The sequence below is a fragment of the Paramormyrops kingsleyae genome, chromosome 25 (assembly GCF_048594095.1).
Source record: "Paramormyrops kingsleyae isolate MSU_618 chromosome 25, PKINGS_0.4, whole genome shotgun sequence".
In the NCBI taxonomy this organism is placed as follows: domain Eukaryota; kingdom Metazoa; phylum Chordata; class Actinopteri; order Osteoglossiformes; family Mormyridae; genus Paramormyrops; species Paramormyrops kingsleyae.
Genome location: NC_132821.1, coordinates 4324114 through 4350634, shown reverse-complemented (window position 1 = coordinate 4350634; position 26521 = coordinate 4324114). Strand labels below are relative to the sequence as shown.

Here is a 26521-nt window from a genome sequence, read left to right as displayed (position 1 = left end):
CCACGTCTTCAGGCTACGCTACATTAATTCCCCAATTATTTCATATTGACTGACTATTAGATAAACATGCAAGGGTAAATAGAAGAGTTTCTCGGAGATTAGTCAGGGGTTGTTGCTTTGAATGGAGTTCATCGGCTTTTGAAAACACTGACATTTTAAACCAGAAAATCGAAGGTTATATGCTTAAATTTTCATTCGCCAACAGCATGTATTTTCCACCCATCTATTTTCTGTAAGCGTTTGTCCTATTCAAGGTGGCGGGGGGTCCGGAGCCCCTCCGGGAGCAAACAACCGAGGATGGGGCGCCAAGCCATTGCAGAGCATGCATTTTAAATAAAATATCCAAATAACCAAAATAATTCATATTACGGAATATCACGGCAAGCAGATATCCATAGGCGTAGATTTAGGAGGGGACTTGGGGGTTACGTCCCTCCTGCTGTTAAAATGGGGGGGTCACCCCCCTCAATAATATCACATATAATGCCTGGTTTACAAAAACACATACGATTAATATATCACATGACATAATTTAAAATTTTTCTTCTTACAGTTTTTATTTGGAGAGCCCCCACCCTCGTTAAAACGGTTTGTACTCAGCCCCCGCTGCAGCCGGCAGACGCTCCTCCAGACCCGCCAGTAAAGAGACTCATAGAGCGCGGCGAGCGGAGCATTTAACTCACGGAAGACCTCATATCATAAAAAGCATGTGAAATGGTGGAATGTAATGGTCTCATGTCGATTAAGTCTCATAAAGATTATCTTATTTGATTGTGCAAACTGCAACTACTTGGTTAGTTAACAGCATAGCAGAAATAGCCACGCTGATAAGGCAGCGGTACGTAAGCGTTTGTGTCAGTCACAATTTGCTGTCAGGGCATAAAAATAAGTAAGAAACACCATCAAAAAACGGGGCCAGACCTGGCATTTATTTGGGAAACACCAGTTACTCAGTTACCTGCAGTAGCCTAACTCAGAATAATTTAGTTCATAAACAGTGCTGGCAGAACATCCCGTTATATATAGGCTATAATTGCTATGAAGAGATTCAATAATTCCCCTGTATTTGCTTATAAAAATCTTAGTCACTATTTTATGTATGTAGGCTATATAGTGTTTGTGCAAGTGATTATGGAAAGTTAGGATGTTTGTAAGAGAAGACAGGGTGCCATCATGGTGGACCCAGAGGTGAGGTCATTTTTCCCCAGTGAATGGTCTCACATTCGTTGGCGGAATCTTCCAAATGACGCTTAATTTGAATAATTCCCGCAAATTCAGCGTACATAATTAGCACTTAACGTAGGCCTATTTAAACTATCATACTAGTGAAGATGAATAACTGTAAAATGGAAAGATAAATTTCACTTCATGTAGGCTATTGTAACTATATCAGCAACAGTTCACGAAAAAACAAACTGTACACTGTGGAAAATGAAAGAACGATCTGGTGGCCAGATTTAATAAAAAATATATAATTATGTCACGGGTCATGTAAATGAAACATAAAAAAGGTTGTGTCCCGTTTTTATCGCGATCAATCCCCCAGTAACTCCTTCTAAAAATGATAGGCCTAACATTTACATCTATGGTACCTGTGCACTTTTATTACAAAAGTGTCCATTCAGTATAACATGAAATATCAATAAATACACCAATAATAATTAACAACAATAAATAAAGTAATCAACTAAAGTCAGCTGTACAGACTTGGTCAATGCACAAATGTGCAAATGCACTGATATTAAGAAAATATGTGATGGGGTGTTACATTTAAAATAAACTATTTTGCCAAATGTATTGTAACACCTGCCTTTACACACATAAACTGTAATGACATCCCATTCTTAATACATAGGCTTCAATATGGAGTTGGCCCACCCTTTGCGGCTATAACAGCTTCAACTCTTCTGGGAAGGCTGTCCACAAGGTTTAGGAGTGTGATTATGGGAATTTTTGACCATTTGTCCAGGAGAGTATTTTTCAGGTCAGGCACTGATGTTGGATGAGAAGGCCTGGCTCGCAGTCTCCACTCTAATTCATAACAAAGGTGTTCTATCGGGTTGAGGTCAGGGCTCTATGCAGGCCAGTCAAGTTCCTCCAAAACCAGACTCGTCCATCCCCAAACTGCTCCCACAAAGTTGGGAGCATGAAATTGTCCAAAATGGCTTTGAATGCTGCAGCATTAAATTTCCTTTCACTGGAACTAAGGGACCAAGCCCATCCCCTGAAAAACAACCCCACACCATAATCCTCCCTCCACCAAACTTACACTTGGCACAATGCAGTCAAGTAAGTACCGTTCTCCTGGCAACCACCAAACCCAGACCCATTCATCGGATTGCCAGACAGAGAAGCATGATTCATCACTCCAGAGAACACGTCTCCACTGCTCTAGAGTCCAGTGGCGGTGTGCTTTACATCACTGCATCCAACGCTTTGCATTGCAGTTGGTGATGTAAGGCTTGGATGCAGCTGCTCAGCCATTGAAACGCATTCCATGAAGTTCTCTATGCACTGTTCTTGAGCTGATCTGAAGGCCACATGAAGTGTGGAGGTCTGTAGCTATGGACTCTGCAGACAGTTGGCAACTTCTGCATACTGTGCACTTCAGCAGGTGTTGTCCCCACTCTGTGATTTTACGTGGCCTACCAATTTGAGTTACTGTTGTTCCCAATTGCTTCAACCCAATAGGTTATAATACCACTTACAGTTTACTGTGGAATATTTAGGAGCAAGGAAATTTCACGAATGGACTTATTGCACAGGTGGCATCCTATCATGGTACCATGCTTGAATTCACTGAGCTCCTGGGAGCGACCCATTCTTTCACAAATGTTTGTAGAAGCAGTTTGCATGCCTAGGTGCTTGATTTTATACACCTGTGGCTATGGAAGTGACTGAATCCAATGATTTGAAGGGGTGTCCCAATACTTTTGTCGATATAGTGTACCTCATGACTGATGCTTGGATTTTCCAGGCTATTGAGGCGTTCCTGTGACATTGTTGATCTTAAGTATTTTTTCATAAGTTTCAGCTTTGAAAAGTTCTTTTAGGCACTGGCTACTGTAATGGGTAATGCAAGTGCAATTCTTAAGGCTGTCCATAAAATGGGAAATATCTTTTTAAAATTTTTGTGTGTGAATAAAGGACCGGAGATGAATCATGTGAGGGCAATGGAGTAGGTGTTTTTGTTTCAAGTGCAAGTTTTCTGCCACAGATATCAGTTTCGCTCTTGAATGTCAGTGCTTCACTCAGAGCTACTGTGTTTGGAGTTCAGTGGGTGTCAAACTTCTAAAGCTCATCATTAAGACAGCCAAACCTGTCCTCCATAGAATACTTTGCAGCATCTACAACAGTGTTAAAGAACATGACCTCTTAAGCCTTTAATGCATCTAGGAAAGGTGTAGTTTCATAAGCAAAGTCGCATTTGGTACATCTCAGCCAGCTGCTTTACTGTGGCATCCACATTCCTCCTCTCACAGAGTTCTTTTGCCATCCCTTGAGCTGCAGAAAACCATTCATTTTGCAGTCAGTAAGGAATCTATATGTTGTCCTAAGAAGATCAGCAGCTACATCTAATTGCATTTCAGGTTACTGCGTAAGTTTGCTTGTCTCTCTCCTCTAAGATGGCATAGGGCCTCTACACTTTTAATTCTGCTCTCTCACCTATTGTCTGTCCAGAACATCATAATGATCTTCACAGTGATATTTTTTCAAGATTGCCCATCTTTTTGTAGCTGCTGGATGTATCCAAAGTGACTAATTGCAGCTGCATCAGCCACTGATAAATTTAATGTGTGTGCACCACATGTCACGAAGAAGGCATGTGGATTTTTTCACGAAGTTTGGCTTGCCCACCCTTATGTCTGCCTCACATGTTTGCACCATTATCACAAGCTTGACCCCTATAGTCATCAAAAGGCATATTGTGTTCATTTAACTATGTGACTAACTGTGTAACTAAGTAACAGGTTTGCCCAGCTCTGACCAGTAGTTTCCTCTGCTGCAAGAAAACCAATAGAATGTTCCTTGATCTCAGGCTTGTTGTTGAAAATGAGTGTTCGAATGATAACAGACATTTGTTCCTGATGGCTTATATCAGGAATGCAGTCAAGTGTGACTGAAAAGTATTTGGCTGCTTTTATTTCTGTCACAATTTTTTTCTTTACTTAGTTAGTCATTGCTGCAATTAGCTCATTTTGAATGTCTTTCCCTAAGTAATGTGGGTGGATGCCAGCTGTATGTTGTGCCCTTGCTACATTTTACTGCATTACAGGATCAAACTTGGCAAGAAGTTCTACCTCTTCTAAAAATTGCCATAATTTTAATGGTACAATGTACAAGAGATGGTACAAGAGACTGGATGATGGCCACTAAGTGGGTAAGAACTTCCAAAGGGTAAGAAACTCCAACGGGTAAGAACTTCCAATGGGTAAGAACCTTCAACGGGTAAAAACTCCCAACAGGTAAGAACCTTCAACGGGTGAGAACCTTCAATGGGTAAGAACAGCTGTATCAAGACTTAGCATTCTTCCAGTCAGCTGTATGAAGTGATGGACCACGTCTGACTGCAGAATGCGTAGAAGCTTCTGGTGGCTCTGGTTCTTGAGGTTCAACATGTGGTTCTGGTTCAATCTCAGCAGGGCACTAACAATGGAATAAGCATTTAAAAACATTAATAGTAGTCATATAAACATAAATTTATGTTGAAATATTACAGTTAGGACTTTAACTGCAGTATATATCTGCTTTGCTGTTTTGAATATAATTTGATTCCAAGTTCTAAGCTACGAGGGGCAACACAGAATGTGGTATGTGAAGAAAACTTAGTAAACTTGGTAAAAAAAGAATGAAGTTGGAACAGCTATGCACAGCATATTGTTTGGGTGAGGTATGAAATGAGTGGTATATGAAAGAGTAACAAGTTTTGATCTCATCATAATCTCATAAAATTAAATCAATGTATTGCTCAGGACAAGCATTTGAAGTTTGCATTCAATAAACATAATAAGATAGCATCCTTATCTACAGCAATAGATGGAAGAAAGAAAAAGGTCTGTTAATTTAGAGCCATTGGCTATGAGTTCAGTCACTTTTATGATGTTTATTTAGCAGGTGCTTTTGTAATCTAAAGTAACATACATTGTTTTTTGGGGAAAAGCAAGACTAGCACCAGTCCTTGATGTAACCTGAGAATAAGAGCCTTCCTCAGGGCCTTCAAGGTAAAGCCATTTGGCCAACCACAGGATTGGAACTGGTGACTTTCTGATCACAAGCACAGTGTCTAAACTGACTGAGACACACACCTCTCCAAAGTTACAATGATCTAACCAAAGTTCACCCCCTCCTACATCTCGTTCCTCTTTTAAACTGAGAAAAAAACAATACAACACAATTTTAAGTATTAGAATATTGCTCACTAACTTACTAAGCATCATTATCAAAAATACAAGATTAAGATAAACTTTATTGATCCCAGGGGAAATTTGTTAAACGTTTCAAGTAAAGCAGGATTGAAACCTATAATCTTATTCATTATGAATGAATGTATTATGTGCATACTGTATGTCTTATGTATTACCATGAATGTCGACCCTATTACACTGTATATCTTAAACCAGGGGTTATCAAGCGTTTTTGGTCAAAGGTCCACATCAGATTTTTGTTCAAAGGCGGAGGTCTGGAACAATTTGTATTTTTAGAACAATTTTCAATTTCTATTCTTATTTCTTTGCAAAATTTGGTGGGTCTACTGTTTTTGAACCATGTTAAGCCTTTTTAGATTAACCATATTAATTCATAAGGTACATTATTGGCTGGGTGCAGATTAACTCGTGCTTCGGTCTGCATCCATACCACGGTCTGGACATTGAGAACCTCTATCCTAAACTATTTCTTGGTTAAATGTAATTATCAAACAGAGGGGCAGTATGATTAATACTCTCATCTTTTACCATTCCCCAGAGGAATTTCTTTTTACTACCAAATTGTTAAAAATGTCTGCATCGATTATAATTGCATAGGGTTTTTTTTCGGGATGGCTCATATACAGTTAAATATTAGCATATGCACAGTATTTTATGTTTAAAAGGATCTTGTGTTTTGTCAGCCTGATTTTGTCACTACAGGGCTACTGAGGCATGTAGTGTCCAAATCAACATGTCTTTCTTCAAAGTCGTGTTTTTTTTTTTTATTCATTTTTATCCAGTAGTTATTTAACTAACTTAGAGCACACAAAGGTCTTATGTACTCTCCTTGGTCCTCTTATCACACCATCTGGAAACTTAATTCATTGAAATTTATAATTCCTCATTTAATCATTTACAAATTATTTTTTGTCCGGGAGTGAGCAATACACAACCAATATACAACATACAAGCAATATATACAGCATACATACAGTATACAGGCAAATTGCAACATACATGTAATATATGTTGCATATGAACATATTGTATGTCTGTTATTTGTCCCCACTATTGTGTTATTTGTTATTGTTTATTGTTATATGTTATTTAAGTCTGAAGGGAGGTAGGAAAGCAAGTACTTTATTATACGTATACAAATAGCAATTAGCAATGATGCTTCTAACTCTTTGAATCTTTTAGTTTGTGCTGTATGCGCCCCAAGATGGACAGGCATCCTGCACAGAGTGCAGCTGTGTCTCGTGTCCTAAACTGCCTGAGATAGATGCCGGCCACCCTCTGCCCACACAGGTAAGTGGATGGAAGATGGATGGATGGATGGATGGATGGATATTCAGTGCTAGTCAAAAGTCTAGACACACAGGATTTTAATGTATTTTTCTCAATTTCACCTTCTAGTAAAAGACCTTGAGGCAATGAAGTAATACATATGAAATAATGCAACAATCACGAGATATGTTCAATATCTCAAAATTTTCTCAAATTTTAGCTCTTCAAAACAGCCCCCTTTGCCTTTGATGACTCTGCACTACAGACTTACCATTCTTCCAACCAGCTTTCAGATGCAACCACCTGGAAAGCTTCTGCAACAGTCCTGAAAGAGTTGCACAAGTTCTGGGCACAAGTTGGGTACCTTGCTCTTACTATTTGATCCAATTCACCCCAATCCCACTCTACACTAGTGGGGTTTGACTGGTAGTGTATATAAAAACCTTCTTTGTTAACCTATTTCCCAGTGACTGTGTGATTACATTTCTCACACCATGTGAATTCCAATAATTCTGGAAGACACCAGATTGTAATTTGATGTGCCTCAACAGGGCAAAACCAAATAAATACTTAATTGGACTTTATCCATCCCCTAGATTTTCAGAGGCATTAAAGCCAATGGCAACACAGATTGATTATACAAAAAGAATTTATAAAATATGGCAAAAGACATTTAAGTTGTTAATGTTTTGTATAGAAGATTAATGATAAATTGTCTATTTTCCCCTAAAAGTGACAGATAAGCTACACAGCAATTTCTGCCCAAAGCCCCAAACTATGTCTATGCAAAACAACTTGCAATTATCAGAAGCTAGTTTAGGATAATGACTTTCCAAAGAATCTTTTGATTGAAATGTAACTGGATTGCCCTTAAGCAAAGTGCTTTAAATATATATATATATATATATATATATATATATATATATATATATATGTGTGTGTGTGTGTGTGTGTGTGTGTGTGCGCGTAAATATATATATATATATATATATATATATATATAAACAAGCAAGCAACAGAAACAATAAGCAATATAAATATAAAGACTTTAGTCTCTATGTGTGTCTGGTTGTGTGGTTGTGTCTGTCTGTGTGTGTATATATATATATATATATATATACACACACACACACACACACACACATATATATATATATATACATATATATATATATATATATATATATATATATATACATAAATGAGAAGTGCTAGCAGCAAATTTAAATTAACATATTCAGGGTAAATATTCAGACTATTACGATAATAAAGGCGGATTATTCAATTCAATGAATGTTAAATAGCTGGGGAAATGGTAGGCGCCTTATCTCGGTTACCTCCTATTTATTTTAATCGTTTCCCAAAAGAAGTCTTCATTTTATTCTTCTATTTTTTATGTTCTTGTTTTCGACAAAAAGGAGTCTCCAGTCTGGGGTTATTATTCCTGGTCGCGTGGTTTAAGTGGCACCCTTCTTTTTTAAAAGTGAAATTGGCAAAAGAGTGAAATAAAAGAAGCAAACCTCCGGGCTACATCAGGATAAGCTCTTTTCATTATGAACAGCATTGATCGGTGGCAAGATTATTTTATTATGCATAACTGAAATAATATAAATTCATCTAGACTGAATGAAAATAGCCTTCCCTAAGCCAACACGCAAATAACATGGAAGTTCTCTGAGCTAGCTTTTACTTTAAATTGATCAAAGTATGGAAAAGTTACCTTTGAATGAATCTATTTCCTATATATAAATACCTGAAATGAATGGTCTCATACTTGCTTTGTCTTGCCAGACAGAACTTCTTTTCAAATTCTCCTAAATTAAAATGCTTATGCAGAATATAAAAAGGAGTATCATTATATATATATATATATATATATATATATATATATATATATATATATTTCAATATATATGAAATATATTGAAATATACATATTATATACTACTACTACTACAGTTTTAATTATTAATATATAAACACAATGTAATTCATCCTATTATTTTCTTTGCTATGGTAACTGGGATATTGGGAACGTCATTTACTCAAATTAGATGGGGATTAATTGCAGACAGAGCCTAATACACTTAGACGCTGCTGCCATCTGGTGTTTCATTAGTGTATATGCAACATATGTTGAGAACAATTTGTCTTCTGGAAAGTGTTCTTGTTTTCAGGCAGAAATGAGCAAAAAAATTATTCTAAATAACTAAATTATTTTTATACAAGATACACTTACAAATTGGACATTTTGTATCAAATTAACTACAATATACAGCTACCAAGCAAAGTATCAAAATGAACTACAGTATATTGTATTTTAAAAATACAAAAATATATTTCACATACTGTACTTCTATATCAGCCTTTTCCTTCACAAGCACACTGACTCAAATGGCTAAGCATAGAAGCAACAATTTTTGTTGCATAACAAGACACAATGCAAAAAACAAATATGAAACATTTTGAAGTCACTTAAATATATCCCAACTACTCAAACGAAGACTCAAATAATGGTAAATCAATCAAATGAAAAAGTTATAGTAACAAACCCAGGAAGAGTTTTTTTGTAATTTAATTAAGAAAACATCTTCCTTTTTGCATCATAGGTGCAAAAAACTAAAAAAAAATAACAGTTTAAGAGCTTCACAACATCAAATAAGACTGAATGGAGCTTGTTGATTCAGCACAAGTGATCAACTATTGGTTCCAATAACCTTTCTTTAAAATGTCTGAGAAAACTTAACTTCCTCCTTATGTTTGCTGAAGCATTTTGCACACATGATGTCATCACGCATATTTATTGTATTTTAAAATACAAAAATACTGAACATCAAAGTATTTTGATACAAATTACGTCATTGTTATTAAGTCAAATGCAAATGACAAAATACTATTTTGTATTTAGAATACATAGAAATACTGCCTAGGCAGGTTGAGCAGGCAAACCATAAAACAAGGGAAGAATTTTCACCTGTCTAATTCACTGGCTTAACCATTCACAGTTTAAGGAACATGCTGGCAAAAGCATTTTAACCTTTAATGCAGTGTTATCAGTATTTATCTATATGAACACTGTTTGGTGTATCTATCAAGTTTCCACATTGCTCATCCTGCGTAGTATGTGATTGAACTTGAAACCAATCCTAGGAAGTACAAGAGTATGAGGCAGGAGACACCAGTCCATTACAAAGTTTTTGTTGTTATGTGTTCTGTGGAACACAATGAAATTATTTTGCCACAGTTGCAGGGTAGGGGATAGGTGCATGAGTACCTAGGGTAGAAAGAGCTACGGCAGGCTGCAGAGCTTTCTCCTATAGAGCTCCTCAGCTGTGGAACGGTCTTCCACCGGATGTGCGGGTTTCAGGCTCACTCTCAATATTCAAGTCTAGACTAAAAACATACCTATTTAGTTTAGCTTATAGGGACACTAGTTCTAGCTCTAGCTAACTCCTCACTCCCAGTTAGACCTATAGTGTGAGGTGTAGAGCTGGGTGGGGATCGGTGCCATTGGCTTTGGATAAACTGAATTGACAGTGCTGTCACTCTAGCTTCACAATCACTTTTGGGATTGGAGTGCTGACATTTCAGGGACTCCCCATGCCTGCATTCCCACCTGCCTCTCCCTCCTACTTATGCTGCCATAGCCATATCTGCCGGAGCTTGCACACTGCACTTCATATTGCACTCACCTAACTGTTAGCACTGCCTATAGTCTCCCCTACTTTGACTAATTGCATATTTTATTTCCCCTACTCCTCCTGGGGGGTGCTGCCTGGAGACCTCAATCTATCAAGATGTCCAGCACACCCTGCAACATGTGATGTCACCACTCCCAATGACGTCTGTGCATCCAGCTCGCCGTTCTGCCTGTGTCATCTTCCTTGTATGACCCGCTCCCTGCCTTCTGGCTGCCTGGCGATTGGAGGGAGCGGTGGCACCGGCTTGTCATCTCCCCCCTGCTCCCCGTTTGTGTCTCAAATTTTACTGTATCTGACTCTCCCTGCCGGGCCCTGGAGGATGGGCTCCCCCTTTGAGTCTGGTCCCTCCCAAGGTTTCTTCCTTCTAGGGAGCTTTTCCTTGCCACTGTCGCCTATGGCTTACTCACTGGGGGCTTTGGGTGGGGATGCTGTAAAGCGCTTTGGGACAATGTGATGTTGTGATAATGCGCTATACAAAAATAAATTTGTTGTTGTTGTTGTTGCATGGGGGGCAATATGGCAAACAGCAGTGCAGTTAGAACCAGATAGTGTAAGACAAAATACAGTATATATAAATACGCAATATAGGAAGTGAAACAATAAATATGCAATAAAAAGGTGGCACAACAGAGAAGCATTTGCAAATAGCCACCGAGGTTGTATAGTACTGTTACAGCATCTCTGTTCCTTACCCAACTTTTGGTGTGTGAAACCATGAAAGGAAAACTACCGGTTGCCCCTGTGGTCGCACAACATATTTTTGGACAATACATCTCATGCTCCTTCATCCATCTGTCAACGGCCTATTCTGAGCAGAGTCACAAGGGGGCGCTGAGGCCTATACTTGGCAACATAACCTAGGTAGGATGCCACTCCATCACAGGGCACAAACACATACTATGACCAATTTACATATGTTAATTAACCTAACTGCATGTCTTTGGACTGTAAGAGGAAAAGAGTCTACTTGAAAGTAACCCACATAACATGGGAAGATCATGCAAATTCCACACACAGAAAGCACAGGTTGGAATGGCATTTCTAATTTGCTCATAGTATATGATTGTAAGCATTTTTGTATCATGCAAAGGACTGGCACCCTATCCTGGATTGTCTTCATCCCCTATCATCCCCAACCTGAATAAGTACATGGAAAATGGATGAATAGTTCATAATGTAGTAGGAGGAGGAAACGATAACAACGTGTGTGTTATTAAGCCCTGGGGGGTGAGTAGCCAATAGGAGAGGGCGCTCAGACTATAAGGGTTACCCTAGCACAGATGCGTTATGCTCCTTCTCGGCGGTTATTGTAATTGTTAGATTCCCGGTTTGTTCCGGGATTAGTGGTCGGGACATCTTGTACCAGGGTGTTCAGCCCTTGGGTGGTGTAAATGGTCCAAGCTGCGACAGGACGCCTGACGCTGGGAATAATACAGCGGGGTTTCTTCTAAGGTGTGAGTTAAATGTTTCGCCTGGTTTGTAGGTGGGTAGATGGCGTTACCTTATAATTAATTAGCCCCTTACCTTACTGTTCTGTTACTATAGGGTCCCGTGTGCTGTGGTGCGGCGGTGACTGCTGCTCCATCTTACGTGGAACCACTGCTGCTCTGCCTACGGCGGTTTTGTGCTGCCTTACTGCTGTTCTGCCTACGGCGGCTCTGTGCTGCCCTACTGCTGCTGTTTAGTGACGTTTGCACCGTGTCGCGCTTTGAGCGCTTCCGGTTTGAGTTGTTGTGTTCCGTCCAGCCTGTGGCCGGCCGATTCACCAGCGGGTGCTTAGCTGGGGAGCGGTTTGGCTGGGGGGGGAAGCCTGGTTACTTGCGTGCGACGGTGTTAGAGGGGCTGATTGGTCCCTCACTTTCCAAAGGTTTGTTTTTGTTTTAATTGTATTACGTTATCTGTTTGATATATTGTGTCCTGTTTTGAATGGGTAAAAATGTGTTTTGTGTTATCAATGTAAATCGTTCGCTCAGGTATGTGGCTATGTATTTTATTTGTTTGGTTGATTTTTTTTTTACTTGACTGCAGTGTTTTTTTTGGGTTTTGTGTGATTATTGTGGTGGCTTGTGTGTGTGTGTGTGTGTGTGTGTGTGGTTGTGTGTGTGTGTGTGTGTATATATATATATTTTTGTTGGTTTGTATGATTGTATGCATTTTCTGGGTTTTCTTGTGCTGTTTTAGGTTTCAGCGCCCAGTCTCAGACCGGCAAGATGTGGCTGCTGGCGTCCAGGCTGTATTTTGGGCCTATGGTGTTGTGACTGACTATTTTGTGGTTTTAGTTCTAATAAAATTTGTGTTCGAACAATATCTCTCCCATTTTATGGTAAATGGACCTGTGTGCCTTGGCCCGGGATGTAGGGCGACCGAACTGTCTCCGGGGGTAGTACCTGGGGTGGCGTAGTCGAGCTGACTTGTGGCTATTGGTACCATTGGTGGGTACCATCCGGGAGTATTTCATCACCACTCGCTACATTGTGGCGTAGTCGGCAGGATCATCTTTTAGCGGAGGTTTGTTCTTTTTAATTTTGTGATTGGGTAATTTTTGTTTTTGTTTTGCAAAGGGTAGTTTTAGTTTGGGGAGGCAGAGCAGCAGCTGGTTCCTTGGGAATTTCTTTGGCTGTTTCTGAGAATTGCTTAAGATACGGTTTCGCGCCACTAATTTGAGTGCCATACCATACAGGATAGCTCAGCTTTTAGTTGGGTTGTAGATATGGCTGAGGAGTTACAGGAGTTGAGGGAGCTTGTTTCTCAGCTACAAGCTGAGAATGAGAGGTTGCGCCAAGAGCCGGTTCCTGTTGCCCCAGGGCCTAGTGCCAGTATGGTTAACCCCATCCAATCCACCATGCCCAGTATGGGTCCTCCTGTTGTTGAACGTATGGTTCTTGTCCCTAGGGATAGGAAATGCCCAATTTTTAGGGGAAGAACAGGTATAGGGTTAACTGAGTGGTTGGAGGAAGTGGAGGCAAGTATGAGGGCGCGTCATTTGTCTATTGCAGATCGGGCATTTTTCTTGTTTGATCATCTGGAGGGGGAAGCAAGGGAGGAGATAAAGTACCGTCCTCAGGATAGAACAGACCCAGTAAGGATAATGGCCATTTTAAGGGAACTGTATGGGTGTACCGAATCCTGTGTGTCCTTACAGCAAGCCTTCTTTGCTAGAAGGCAAGAGGATGGGGAATCTCTTCAGGAGTTCTCCTTGGCTTTAATGGGCCTTATGGAGGCTGTGAAACAGCGTGCACCGGTTGACATGGAGAATGCAAAGGGTTTGCTGCGGGATCAATTGAACATGTGCTAGATGGCACTTTGTGCCGTGAATTGAAACAATTGGTGCGCCGGCAGCCTATGGCTACGCTGTTGGATGTTCGAGGGGAGGCTATTAGGTGGGAGCGTGAGGGCCTGCCCCGTGGTGCACGTGGACGGAGTAGTTCCGTGCCTGCAGTGTTCGGTATTTAGTATGGGGTTCGTGGTGGTCCTCAGGGTGCTGGTATTTCATCTCAGTCAGTTGCACTGGAGGAAGTGAGAGAGCTCTTGAAGCGTCAGCAGGAGCAGTTGACTCGGCTCACACAGAGTGTTGCTCTGTTGCAGAACCCCAGTCAGCGTGATCGGGCCGTTCGGCAGGACCCTGTAATATGTCGCCGTTGTCGGCAGCCCGGTCACTTCGCCAGGGAGTGTGATGGTTTGCGCGTTTCTCCTGGTAATCTGCCCCGGCAACGGGTATCCTCACAGCCTAATAGTCAGTCTCGTCCGGCGCAGCCGTCGGAAAACTAGTGCCCACTGAACTGGGGGGCCAAAGTTCAGTTGGGACTGTTACGGGCTCAAGTAATTTGGGGAATGCTTCCCAGCTAGTGTCACCTTGCCCCCATTTGGAGGTGGATATGAGTGGTGTCAGGGTGCCCTGTTTGGTTGACACTGGGTCTATGGTGTCCACTATCACTCAGAGCTTCTTCCAGCAGTATTTTGTGCCTTTGGGTCATGAGCGACTTCGGGATTGCCACTGGTTAGAGCTTCTAGCTGCCAATGGACTAGCTATTCCCTATATCGGCTATCTCGAGCTAGATATTAATCTGTGTGGGAAGTGGATGAAGGGGTGTGGAGTACTGGTGGTTAGGGACCCCCCTGGTGGGTTACCATCCCAATTTCCAGGTATATTGGGTATGAATGTGATCAAGAGGTGTTACCGAGAGTTGTTTTCTCAGCATGGCTTGTCGTTGTTTGAACAGCCTGGCTTGTGTCAGGCCCCTGAACCAGTTGTGCAGGCATTACATCAGTGTCATGATCAGGAGTCAGCTCTTCGGGTTGTCTCTGGTAGGGTTAAGGTTCGTGGTAGGAGGGCCTGCTGCGTTCCAGGTGGGACGATGAAGCTGGTGGCTGCGACATGCTCAGAGCAGTTTTCTGGTGGCACCGTAATGTTTGAACCTCCTGAGACTGGTTTGCCTGCTGGGCTGCTTGCTTCCCCAGCGTTGGTTAGGGTGGTGCGGGGCACTGTGTATGTCTCTGTCACTAATGTGGGGGCCACTGATGTGCTTCTCTACCCCCATACCCTTCTAGGTACGTTGGGTGAGGTTAGCGTGGTGAGCCTCCCTACTGGAGTTACTGAGGTGTCATCTGATGTATCCACTATGGCATTTCAGTCTGCAACCATGGCAGCCTTGGATCCAGTGGAGGTTCTGGACCTTTCCTCGCTCTCGGCTGAGGCACAGACTCGAGTCAAAACCCTGCTGAGGAAATTTGCGTCAGTGTTTTCTGTTCATGATGGGGATTTGGGGTGTACAGATTTGATTACGCATGAGATTCCATTAATGGATGAGGCCCCAGTGAGACAGCGCTATAGGCGTATACCACCTTCAGAATATGAGTTGGTGAAAGGGCATATTAATCAGCTTTTGGAGGCACAGGTGATTAAGGAAAGCAGTAGTCCCTATGCTTCTCCTATTGTTCTGGTCCGGAAAAAGGATGGTAGCTTGCGCCTGTGCGTAGACTACAGGCAGTTGAATAATAAGACTAGAAAGGATGCTTTTCCCCTACCTTGGATTGAGGAGTCTCTTGATGCCCTTACTGGGGCCCGCTGGTTTTCTACTTTAGACCTGGCCAGTGGTTACAATCAGGTAATGGTGGCAGAGCAGGATCGTCCAAAGACGGCATTTTGTACGCCTTTTGGGCTATTCGAATTTAATCGCATGCCGTTTGGGTTATACAATGCCCCGGGCACGTTTCAGCGGTTGATGCAGAGGATTTTTGGGGACCAACAGGGCCAGTCCTTATTGTTATATCTGGACGACATTGTTGTGTTCTCCTCCACCGTGGAACAACATCTGGAAAGGTTGGAGGTAGTGTTGAGCCGACTCCAGCAGGAGGGTCTTAAGGTCAAATTGAGCAAATGTGTTTTTTTTCAGTCTGAGGTACGCTACCTCGGCCATGTGATCTCTAAGGAGGGGGTCTCTACGGACCCAGCCAAGGTAGAAGCAGTGGCTAATTGGCCACTTCCCACCACTGCATCAGGGTTGCGCTCTTTTCTGGGTTTTGCTAGCTATTATAGGCGGTTTGTAGAGGGTTTTGCCAAGCTGGCCGCCCCCCTCCACAGGTGGGTTGCAGAGCTTAGTGGCTCAAAGACCAAAGGGAAGGGAGGGCAGGGTCTGATTGAGGGCTGGACTGTGGAATGTCGTGATAGTTTTGAAGCTCTCAAGATTAAGCTGACTACTGCGCCGGTGCTTGCCTATGCGGATTTTTCACAACCATTTATTTTGGAGGTGGACGCCAGTTATGGCGGCCTGGGGGCAGTACTTTCGCAGGAGCAGGATAGTAAGGTCAGGCCAATAGCTTTCGCCAGTCGAGGTTTGAGGCCGACTGAGCGTAACATGCAGAATTACAGTTCTATGAAACTGGAGTTTCTGGCACTGAAGTGGGCCATGACTGAAAAATTTCGGGAGTATCTGCTGGGGCATAAGTGCATTGTGTATACCGACAATAACCCACTGAGTTACTTGTCTACTACAAAGCTTGGAGCGACTGAGCAACGGTGGGCTGCTCAGCTTGCGGGTTTTAATTTTGAGATTAAGTATCGGTCAGGGAAGAGTAATAAAAACGCGGATGCTTTCTCGGCAGCATCCATCAAGTGCCCCGGAGATGGAGGGTATAGTCCCTGGCACTTTGCTTCCTGGGCCTTTACGGCAAGCTTTGCAGTCCCGTCAGGTTGAAGGGACTCAAGCGGCAATTACAGTCTTGCCATGGCATTCCCCGCTGGACATCTGTGCGCTTCAGCAGGCTGACCCCATTTTGAAGGAGGTTTTGGTGTTTTGGAGGCGGAAGCAGCGCCCCAACTTTGAGGAGCGGAAACAGCTTTCCCGGCCTGTGTTGGTGGTGTTGCGACAATGGGGTCGGTTGGTGGAGAGGGAAGGAATTTTGTACCGGCAGGTTTTTCATCCTGATGGGGGCGAGGCTGAACTTCAGCTGCTACTACCAGTTGCATTGAAGGAGGAGGTCTTGACACAGCTCCATCAGGAACATGGCCACCAGGGGGTAGAGAGGACCTTGGGGCTCTTGCGATCACGGTGTTACTGGTCCGGTATGTTTTCAGAGGTGGCCAGGTGGTGCCAGATGTGTGAAAGATGCCAGGTAGCGAAGGACAATCAGCCAGTAGCTCATAGCTATATGGGGCATCTTTTAGCATCAAAGCCTAATGAAATCTTGGCAATAGATTATACGGTGTTGGAGCCTGCTAGCAATGGCTTAGAGAATGTTCTGGTTATGACAGACATTTTTAGTAAGTACACGCTGGCCATCCCTACTCGAGATCAACGTGCCACTACTGTGGCGCAGGTTTTGGTTTCGGAATGGTTTTACAAATTTGGTGTCCCCGTTCGGATTCATTCCGACCAGGGCCGTAATTTTGAGAGCTCTCTGATTCGCCAGCTTTGTGATCTTTATGGCGTTGAGCGCTCCCGCACTACTCCATACCACCCGGCTGGGAATGGGCAGTGCGAGCGGTTCAACAGGACGCTTCATAACCTACTTCGTGCGCTGCCGGTGTCTCGCAAGCGAGATTGGCATTCCTGTCTGCCGCAGTTACTGTACTGCTATAACACAACTCCCCATCAGGCCACGGGTGAGTCCCCCTTTTTCTTGATGTTTGGCCAGGAGCCTAGGCTCCCGGTGGATTTTCTACTTGGTAGAGTTCAGGTACCTGGTAGGGGGTATGTTCATGAGTGGGTCAAAGAGCATCAAGCCCGATTACAGGATGCGGCTGATGGTGCTAGAGAACGGTTAAAGGTTGCTGCAGCCCGTCAGAAAAGGAACTATGATCAGCATGTTCGGGATGTCCCTTTGGTTGAGGGTCAGTGTGTGCTGTTACGGGAGACCAATGCCAGGGGTCGGCATAAAATTCAGGATTTGTGGGGTTCGGTAGTGTATAGAGTTTCAGGCACCTGATTCCGGTGGCTCGGTGTACACTGTGGCACCCCTGACTGATCAGGCTAAGGTAAGGAGAGTCCACTGTAATTTATTGAAGGCAGTGGTGGGAAGTGACCCTCCTACAGGTGTGGCGGTTAGTTCTCCACCATCAATAGATCCGCCGCAGTTGGAGGATGAGGATTCAGTGGCTGGTGACCTGTTGTGTTTAGGGTCAGAAGATCAGGTGTTGACTGTGATCTCGTCAGCTCCAGCTTTGGTGTCGGCAGCTACTCCGCAGGTGTCTCAGATACCGGGTGAGGTGGAACCTATTCAGACTCCTTCGGTGGACTTGGTTCTAACCAGCAAACCGTCAGCTCCCTTGGCAGCCCCATTAGCTAGTAATGTAGACATTAGGGGGGTGACCCTTCGGCGGACTGTACGACCTACTGCTGGCTGGCATTCCAATATCCATCACCTGCCTAGGCCATTGGGGGGGGGGGCATGAGGCCGTGCGCTCATTAGATTCTGCATCGAATGCTGTGATTGCTTCGTTTAGGCCATGGATGTAGTGGTTTCTCTCTTTGGCTTGTGCCATCGTCGGGGCGACGATGAAAAGAGATGGGGGTAGACTGTAGTAGGAGGAGGAAACGATAACAACGTGTGTGTTATTAAGCCCTGGGGGGTGAGTAGCCAATAGGAGAGGGCGCTCAGACTATAAGGGTTACCCTAGCACAGATGCGTTATGCTCCTTCTCGGCGGTTATTGTAATTGTTGGATTCCCGGTTTGTTCCGGGATTAGTGGTCGGGACATCTTGTACCAGGGTGTTCAGCCCTTGGGTGGTGTAAATGGTCCAAGCTGCGACAGGACGCCTGACGCTGGGAATAATACAGCGGGGTTTCTCCTAAGGTGTGAGTTAAATGTTTCGCCTGGTTTGTAGGTGGGTAGATGGCGTTACCTTATAATTAATTAGCCCCTTACCTTACTGTTCTGTTACTATAGGGTCCCGTGTGCTGTGGTGCGGCGGTGACTGCTGCTCCATCTTACGTGGAACCACTGCTGCTCTGCCTACGGCGGTTTTGTGCTGCCTTACTGCTGTTCTGCCTACGGCGGCTCTGTGCTGCCCTACTGCTGCTGTTTAGTGACGTTTGCACCGTGTCGCGCTTTGAGCGCTTCCGGTTTGAGTTGTTGTGTTCCGTCCAGCCTGTGGCCGGCCGATTCACCAGCGGGTGCTTAGCTGGGGAGCGGTTTGGCTGGGGGGGGAAGCCTGGTTACTTGCGTGCGACGGTGTTAGAGGGGCTGATTGGTCCCTCACTTTCCAAAGGTTTGTTTTTGTTTTAATTGTATTACGTTATCTGTTTGATATATTGTGTCCTGTTTTGAATGGGTAAAAATGTGTTTTGTGTTATCAATGTAAATCGTTCGCTCAGGTATGTGGCTATGTATTTTATTTGTTTGGTTGATTTTTTTTTTTACTTGACTGCAGTGTTTTTTTTGGGTTTTGTGTGATTATTGTGGTGGCTTGTAGTTGTATATATTTTTGTTGGTTTGTATGATTGTATGCATTTTCTGGGTTTTCTTGTGCTGTTTTAGGTTTCAGCGCCCAGTCTCAGACCGGCAAGATGTGGCTGCTGGCGTCCAGGCTGTATTTTGGGCCTATGGTGTTGTGACTGACTATTTTGTGGTTTTAGTTCTAATAAAATTTGTGTTCGAACAATATCTCTCCCATTTTATGGTAAATGGACCTGTGTGCCTTGGCCCGGGATGTAGGGCGACCGAACTGTCTCCGGGGGTAGTACCTGGGGTGGCGTAGTCGAGCTGACTTGTGGCTATTGGTACCATTGGTGGGTACCATCCGGGAGTATTTCATCACCACTCGCTACAATAATTTGCTGACACATTGAAATGATGCATGCATAATAAAAATGCATTATGGATGATGTATGTTACAATTTTGTTTTAGTTGTGAGAGTGAGAAAACAAAAAAATCTTCTAAAAAAAAAATTTCTATGCAACTGCTGTTTATATGGAGAAACAAATGTAATTAGTAAAAACAGAACTTTATAATAACTTTATTTGCCATGTGTACAAGGCACACTGTAATTCTAAATGACAGTCACAGTTCTGGGGCTGTGCAGTGGCCCTGGGGTAGCTGGGCCTAAGGGCTGTTCAGCTGGATGATGATCTGTTTACTCTTCCTGGCACAGGGTTCTGCGGTTACGAAACTGAAATATGGAAGCAGGAGACTGGTTCTAGAAGAGCTGTTTAATATTTGATTGTGATCAAATGGAAGCTCACAAAGTAATCAACACCAGTATTCCATTCATGAGCTTCTGCCCAAGTCTTTTCTCAGCCCAGTTATAGACTGCAGACTGCAACCATTTAGTTGCATTTTGCCACATTTTCTGGAGACAGTGAGACTAAGCTAAAGGAGCCAGTTTTCAGCCTGGGTGAAAAGCTAATGCCTTCAGCCAGGCCAGCATTTGGGCCTAAAAGCTCACCCCATCAAGCCTCCACTTCCTACAATTTTTCTCACAATTGTCTGATTGACTAGGAATAACATGGATGAAATCTGACTGTGACTCTCATAGCAGAAGTATTCAGTCATCTGCTGCAGCATGATTCTGACAGATGTAACTAGACAGCTCCACTCTGGATACAGTTGTCCAGCTAGAAGGACATGCCATTTATAATTTACAGACTCTGGTAAGAAGACTGGCAGTGGTCTGTGCAGCTACATCAACAACTCCTGGTGCTCAAATACTACCATCAACAGACATAGCTGCCTGACCTGGAATTTCTGCTGCTTAAGTGCAGACCTTATTACTGTCGTTTACATTGACGCTAACTCTAAGCAATTATTAGCACAGCTGCACTGCAACAATAAAAATGTGTCTGTTCACCCTGATAGTGTTTTTATTGTGGCAAGCTGGTTCATGCATTTCCAAACCAGATACCATGGATGACACAAGAAGCATGTAATCTTCCTAAAAGCTGCAGCTTACACACAGGAGATGCAAGAGCATACAGCACAGCCAAGTCAGACCTAAAGAAGGACATGGAGGTTGCTGAGCTAAAACAAACAGCAAATAGAAACTCACTTCAATAACACAACCAGTCCTTGACATGTGTGGGAAGGAATTAGGGGGACAACATCTCCCTCAGCGAATAACCGACAAACTGCATATCTTCTATGCACAGTTTCATTGAAACAGTGATCAAGTGACAAAGCCACTCCTTTCCACTGAGGATGAGGCCATTCTCAGCCTTCAAGAAGTCAGACCCTGCTTTTGAACCATCAATCCCAGGAAGGCAGCAAGATCAGATGGTGTGATGGGTCATGTCTTTAAAGAATGAGTGGATCAACTCTCAGAGGTCTTCACGAACATCTTTAACCTCTCCTTGGCCTCATCTTGTGTCCCTGCCTGCTTTAAAAAATCTACGATAATTCCTGTTCCTAATCAATCATTTGCGACATGCCTAAACAATTATAGGCCTGTAGCACTCACTTCCTCACCAGCCAAACGTCTGGAGAGATTGGTTATGAAGCAAATCAAAAGCATCATGTCACCTCTTTCAATTAGCATCAGTTTGCCTACAGGGAGAATAGATCAACAGAAGATTCAATAGCCTTAATTTTTCACACAGCATTGGAATATTTTGAGCATAAGAACACATATCAAAGAATGCTCTTCATCAACTACATTTCTGCTTTTATAACCCTGCCTAATAAGCTCATTCACAAATTACTAGGGATGTAACAATACATCGATTTGTATCGATATATCGATTCAACAGCAAACGATCCGATGCATCGATGTGACCGCATAAATATCGATACATGCGTTTTTTTTTCTCGCCTGTTCCAGTGTTGTTTTCATGATCCACTCCGACGTATACATGGTCTACACCAGGGGTGCCCAGTCTTATCTGCAAAGGACCGGTGTGTATGCGGGTTTTTGGGATAACCTGTAGGTCAGCTGTTCAAACCCAGGTGTGAGGACCTTTCAGCCAATCAGTCCTCTAATTAGTAATCTAATTAGGGAGTTGCAGCGAAAACCCGCATACACACCGGCCCTTTGCAGATAAGATTGGGCACCCCTGGTCTACACCCAATACGTCAATCGCGACCTACTGGTCGATCGCAAAGGTAGTGTGTGTAGATCGTATGGCATAAAAAATAGAGGATGGATGACGCGTTCAAACACACCAGCTGCTGCAAGCTACCGAGTCCCCTAGTTACCCTCCAATTTATTTCTACTAAACTTAAGAAAAGGTATAAAAATGAATGGGGGAGCTGGACCAAGTAAGAAGCCAAAAACCTGCCACTTCCATACGGAATGGGAGGAGGACTGTTTTTTTTCCACCATGTCATATTTTTTTTTAAAAAAAACCTCTCAAAGCAGAATAGTGACATACTTGTTTCACTGCAGAAGTCAGTCATGTTGATCTTCCTCATTCTACATGTCTGTCCATGCAATGTTTTTTATTTGACTTTATTGCACTTTATTTTACTTGTCCTTGTATCCCAGCGTAGGGTGAGCGAGAAGGGAACGAGGAGTCAGGATAAGGCAGACGGAAATCCAACAAACCGGGGGGGGGCGGTATTGCAAGCACAGCACATAACATGGGGAAAACTTCAATAACAGATCTGGGTGACAGACTCTGACGCGGATTTAAATACACAGGACTAGACGAAACAATAAGAAACAGCTGGGAACAATCGGGATTGCACGCGTAGTTAATGAGGGGCGTAGCACACGAAAGGGTCAAAGGAGTAGGTCATGACGGTTATGGACATACTTTTGTACTTTTTGTTACACTTTTGTATTTATCTGGAGAAGACTTGATTCAAAATAAAAATTAGTGTTATACACTCACCTAAAGGATTATTAGGAACACCTGTTCAATTTCTCATTAATGCAATTATCTAATCAACCAATCACATGGCAGTTGCTTCAATGCATTTAGGGGTGTGGTCCTGGTCAAGACAATCTCCTGAACTCCAAACTGAATGTCAGAATGGGAAACAAAGGTGATTTAAGCAATTTTGAGTGTGGCATGGTTGTTGGTGCCAGACGGGCCGGTCTGAGTATTTCACAATCTGCTCAGTTACTGGGATTTTCACGCACAACCATTTCTAGGGTTTACAAAGAATGGTGTGCAAAGGGAAAAACATCCAGTATGCGGCAGTCCTGTGGGCGAAAATGCCTTGTTGATGCTAGAGGTCAGAGGAGAATGGGCCGACTGATTCAAGCTGATAGAAGAGCAACTTTGACTGAAATAACCACTCGTTACAACCGAGGTATGCAGCAAAGCATTTGTGAAGCCACAACACGCACAACCTTGAGGCGGATGGGCTACAACAGCAGAAGACCCCACCGGGTACCACTCATCTCCACTACAAATAGGAAAAAGAGGCTCCAATTTGCACGAGCTCACCAAAATTGGACAGTTGAAGACTGGAAAAATGTTGCCTGGTCTGATGAGTCTCGATTTCTGTTGAGACATTCAAATGGTAGAGTCAGAATTTGGCGTAAACAGAATGAGAACATGGATCCATCATGCCTTGTTACCACTGTGCAGGCTGGTGGTGGTGGTGTAATGGTGTGGGGGATGTTTTCTTGGCACACTTTAGGCCCCTTAGTGCCAATTGGGCATCGTTTAAATGCCACGGCCTACCTGAGCATTGTTTCTGACCATGTCCATCCTTTTATGACCACCATGTACCCATCCTCTGATGGCTACTTCCAGCAGGATAATGCACCATGTCACAAAGCTTGAATCATTTCAAATTGGTTTCTTTAACATGACAATGATTTCCGTGTCTGACACGGAAAGCAGAATAGTGACATACTTGTTTCACTGCAGAAGTCAGTCATGTTGATCTTCCTCTTAGTGCCAATTGGGCACACTTTAGGCCCCTTAGTGCCAATTGGGCATCGTTTTCATTGGAAAAGCTCAACAGCACCTCTTTTATCTGAGAAAACTTAAGAAAGCAAACCTTCTGCAGAAGCTCCTGGTAAACTTCTAACATTGCGCCATTGAGACAGTGCTGTCATACTCTTTGTCGGTTTGGTTAACAAACAGTACAAAGGCCAACCAGCAAGCTCTGCAGAAGGTGATAAAGACTGCTGGAAAAATCATTACAGATATCACCAACATCTTTATGTCTAACTTCTTACACCATGCTTACGGCATCAAAGGCTGAGGAAGAAAACAGAAGGCCGAGGAACGTTAATTAACACAGCTAAAATGCGAAGACTCCGTTTGCCATAAATTGCCTTTCTTAGCGTTGTCTTCTCTGGTATCCATACCCTTCCCAGCCTTAGCCAGTAAAATATGGAGTTTGATTCTTCAGAGCCCTAGCTAGTTTCTCCCTGGCAAGACAAGGAGTAGCACTTTGTCTACCTTTAGGCTCTGGTGCAAAAACTAGAGATGGAATGTTTGGAAAGTCATACAAAATAGTGTCTCTAAATCATCCAGCAACCCTTCTTCTCCTGCAGGCCCTAAATTTGCCCTGAGAAATTGTTCATCTCTGCTGCCTCCACATTTGTTGATGTATGTGCCTGTTCGGCCAGTAAAGGGGAAATTACATTTTCTGTAGCTTCTTAGTCTAAGTAGAAATAAAATTCTCTTGCTTAACCTTCTGCCTTCTGGAAGAAAATACAGGTCTGTCTGAGCAAGTACTTCCAGATTGAAAAACAAGTTGTCCCCCGTCTTTGTGGGGGTCATTTACTAATTTCTATAGGAAAAACCCTAATCCCAACAATGACAACCTTAATCTCTAACCAATCATAACCTTATGTGACAGGTCAAAGTATTGGGTATTGCTTTTCATATGAAGGTGCATACCTTAGTACTTTAATTAGGGTTTATTGGTTCGGATGGCTTTCAGATTGGGGGGTGGAGCTAGGTGATGCCATATAAGAGCATGGGAAGTTCAATTCTGCTAATTAATTTAGGGTGACCAGATAATCCATGTCAGGGAGGACACTCTGAGCTAGGACAGGAATTGTAAATTACCATTTCAATGAAACGGACCTGGATTTCACTTGAGCACTGAGTTCTTGCTGTGTGCTGATTGGTCAGTCTCCTATAATCATGCATGTGTCACTATAGCTAATGTGAAACAGCTGGATGAATCTTTCACTCAAACAAACCAGTCAAAGCACAGGAAGAGCTGAACTATTTAGCCGAGCACAGGAGCCTTTCAGTTTGAAAGTAGTTTGTAAAACCCGAAGTAGCTCAAAGTGTCCTCCCTGACATGGATTATCTGGTCACCCTAAATTAACTTGCCTGAGCGGTCTGAGTTTCTGTTGCAGGCAATGGCAGACAAGTAAAGGAATGCATTCCATTGCAGGAAATATAAGAAACATTTCCGATACATTACGGAAAAAGGCACAAATTTAAATGTGCAATGCAGTGCGTCTTTACCGGCTGTAAAGATGTTGTCGACATCTAAACAGTCCATGTCCAACCTATGGAAACATCTACAGCTTACAGCTTACTGTAATTGCAAACAGTCATATTAAATAAGGCAGGGAAGACATGCCTACCTTCAGCGTATCACACAATGCTTCTTATAATATCATTACCGATCACACTATGCGATACGGATCTAATAATCTTAGCTATGACAGGTATGCAGACTGTACGACGACAACACCAACTCAATCATAAGATACGGCGCATAGGACAACAAAACAAAATGTAAACACCGACAGCATGCGTAAACCCCACAATGAATCGCGAAGTGTGTACCGCGCTTCAAAGCCACACTGGCACTTCTGATCCCGTTGACAGAAAATGTGCTGTCCTCCTTCAATATGCTAAGGTTATTGCCAATTTATGTTAGGTCTGCTATTAGCACTCCCGACATGCTTTGTCGTATTGAGTTTTGAAAATTCACTAACTATAGCTATAACCCCTGGGCGATGCAGCCTTACCACTCTACTAACCCATTTTATTTTACAGTGCTGCGAAGACAGTGTTTTAGGCTAGTCCGTGATTTGCGATTGAAAAATTGACTTAAACAGAGTGATTACACAATCAGCTGAAATTTCATATCCTGTCTAATGCAATAACTGTTCAAATCAGAAGTTAAATGGAACCATTTATTTTCGCAAGTATATAAAATGTTTGTATCATATGTAATCTTGAAGCGTCACGAAGTGGTCAAATCACTCGTAGTTTATCTTGTTTTGACTCCCAAAAAGTTTATATTATGAACACACATTAGAATTTAATAACTGAAGGCTGAGTTTTAACAATTTTTTTTATTTGAGGTATATTTTATATAATATTAATGTTACATTGAGGGAATCTGGGTTTTCGCTGAGTATGAAGCGAGGATTTATTCTTACCCGTTGTTTAAAATAATTAGTAGGCCTATATGGTATGTATGGTATTTTTGGTATATTTATTAAATTAATCAATTAAAATCATGTTAATTCATGTATTGACAGGTGTTTGACAGTAGTCAGTACTGCTGTAAGGTAAACACTACCAGGTTACAAAATTTCAAAATGGTTAATGGTTGAGAATATTAACTCATAATTTAGAAAAGTAATCAAATGTAATTAGTCACATTACTTTCATATAGTAATTGAAATAGTTACACTACTATTACATTTTAAATAGAATAACTTGTAATTGTAACAAATTACATTTCCAGAGTAATCTTCCCAACACTGATTTGGAGTATATTGGTCGCTGTGTGCCTCCGTTTTGCGGTAACG

At 42.6% G+C, this 26521-nt stretch overlaps 1 long non-coding RNA gene across 1 annotated transcript in view; it reads right to left on the bottom strand.

The window, feature by feature from the left end:
• Positions 1 to 12077, bottom strand: part of LOC140583054 (uncharacterized) — a 34789-nt gene extending 22712 nt beyond the window's left edge. The window contains exon 1 of the long non-coding RNA XR_011985847.1: positions 11921 to 12077. This is a non-coding gene — a long non-coding RNA (uncharacterized lncRNA). The remainder of the gene's footprint in view (positions 1 to 11920) is intronic.
• Between the last annotated feature and the right edge of the window lie 14444 nt (positions 12078 to 26521).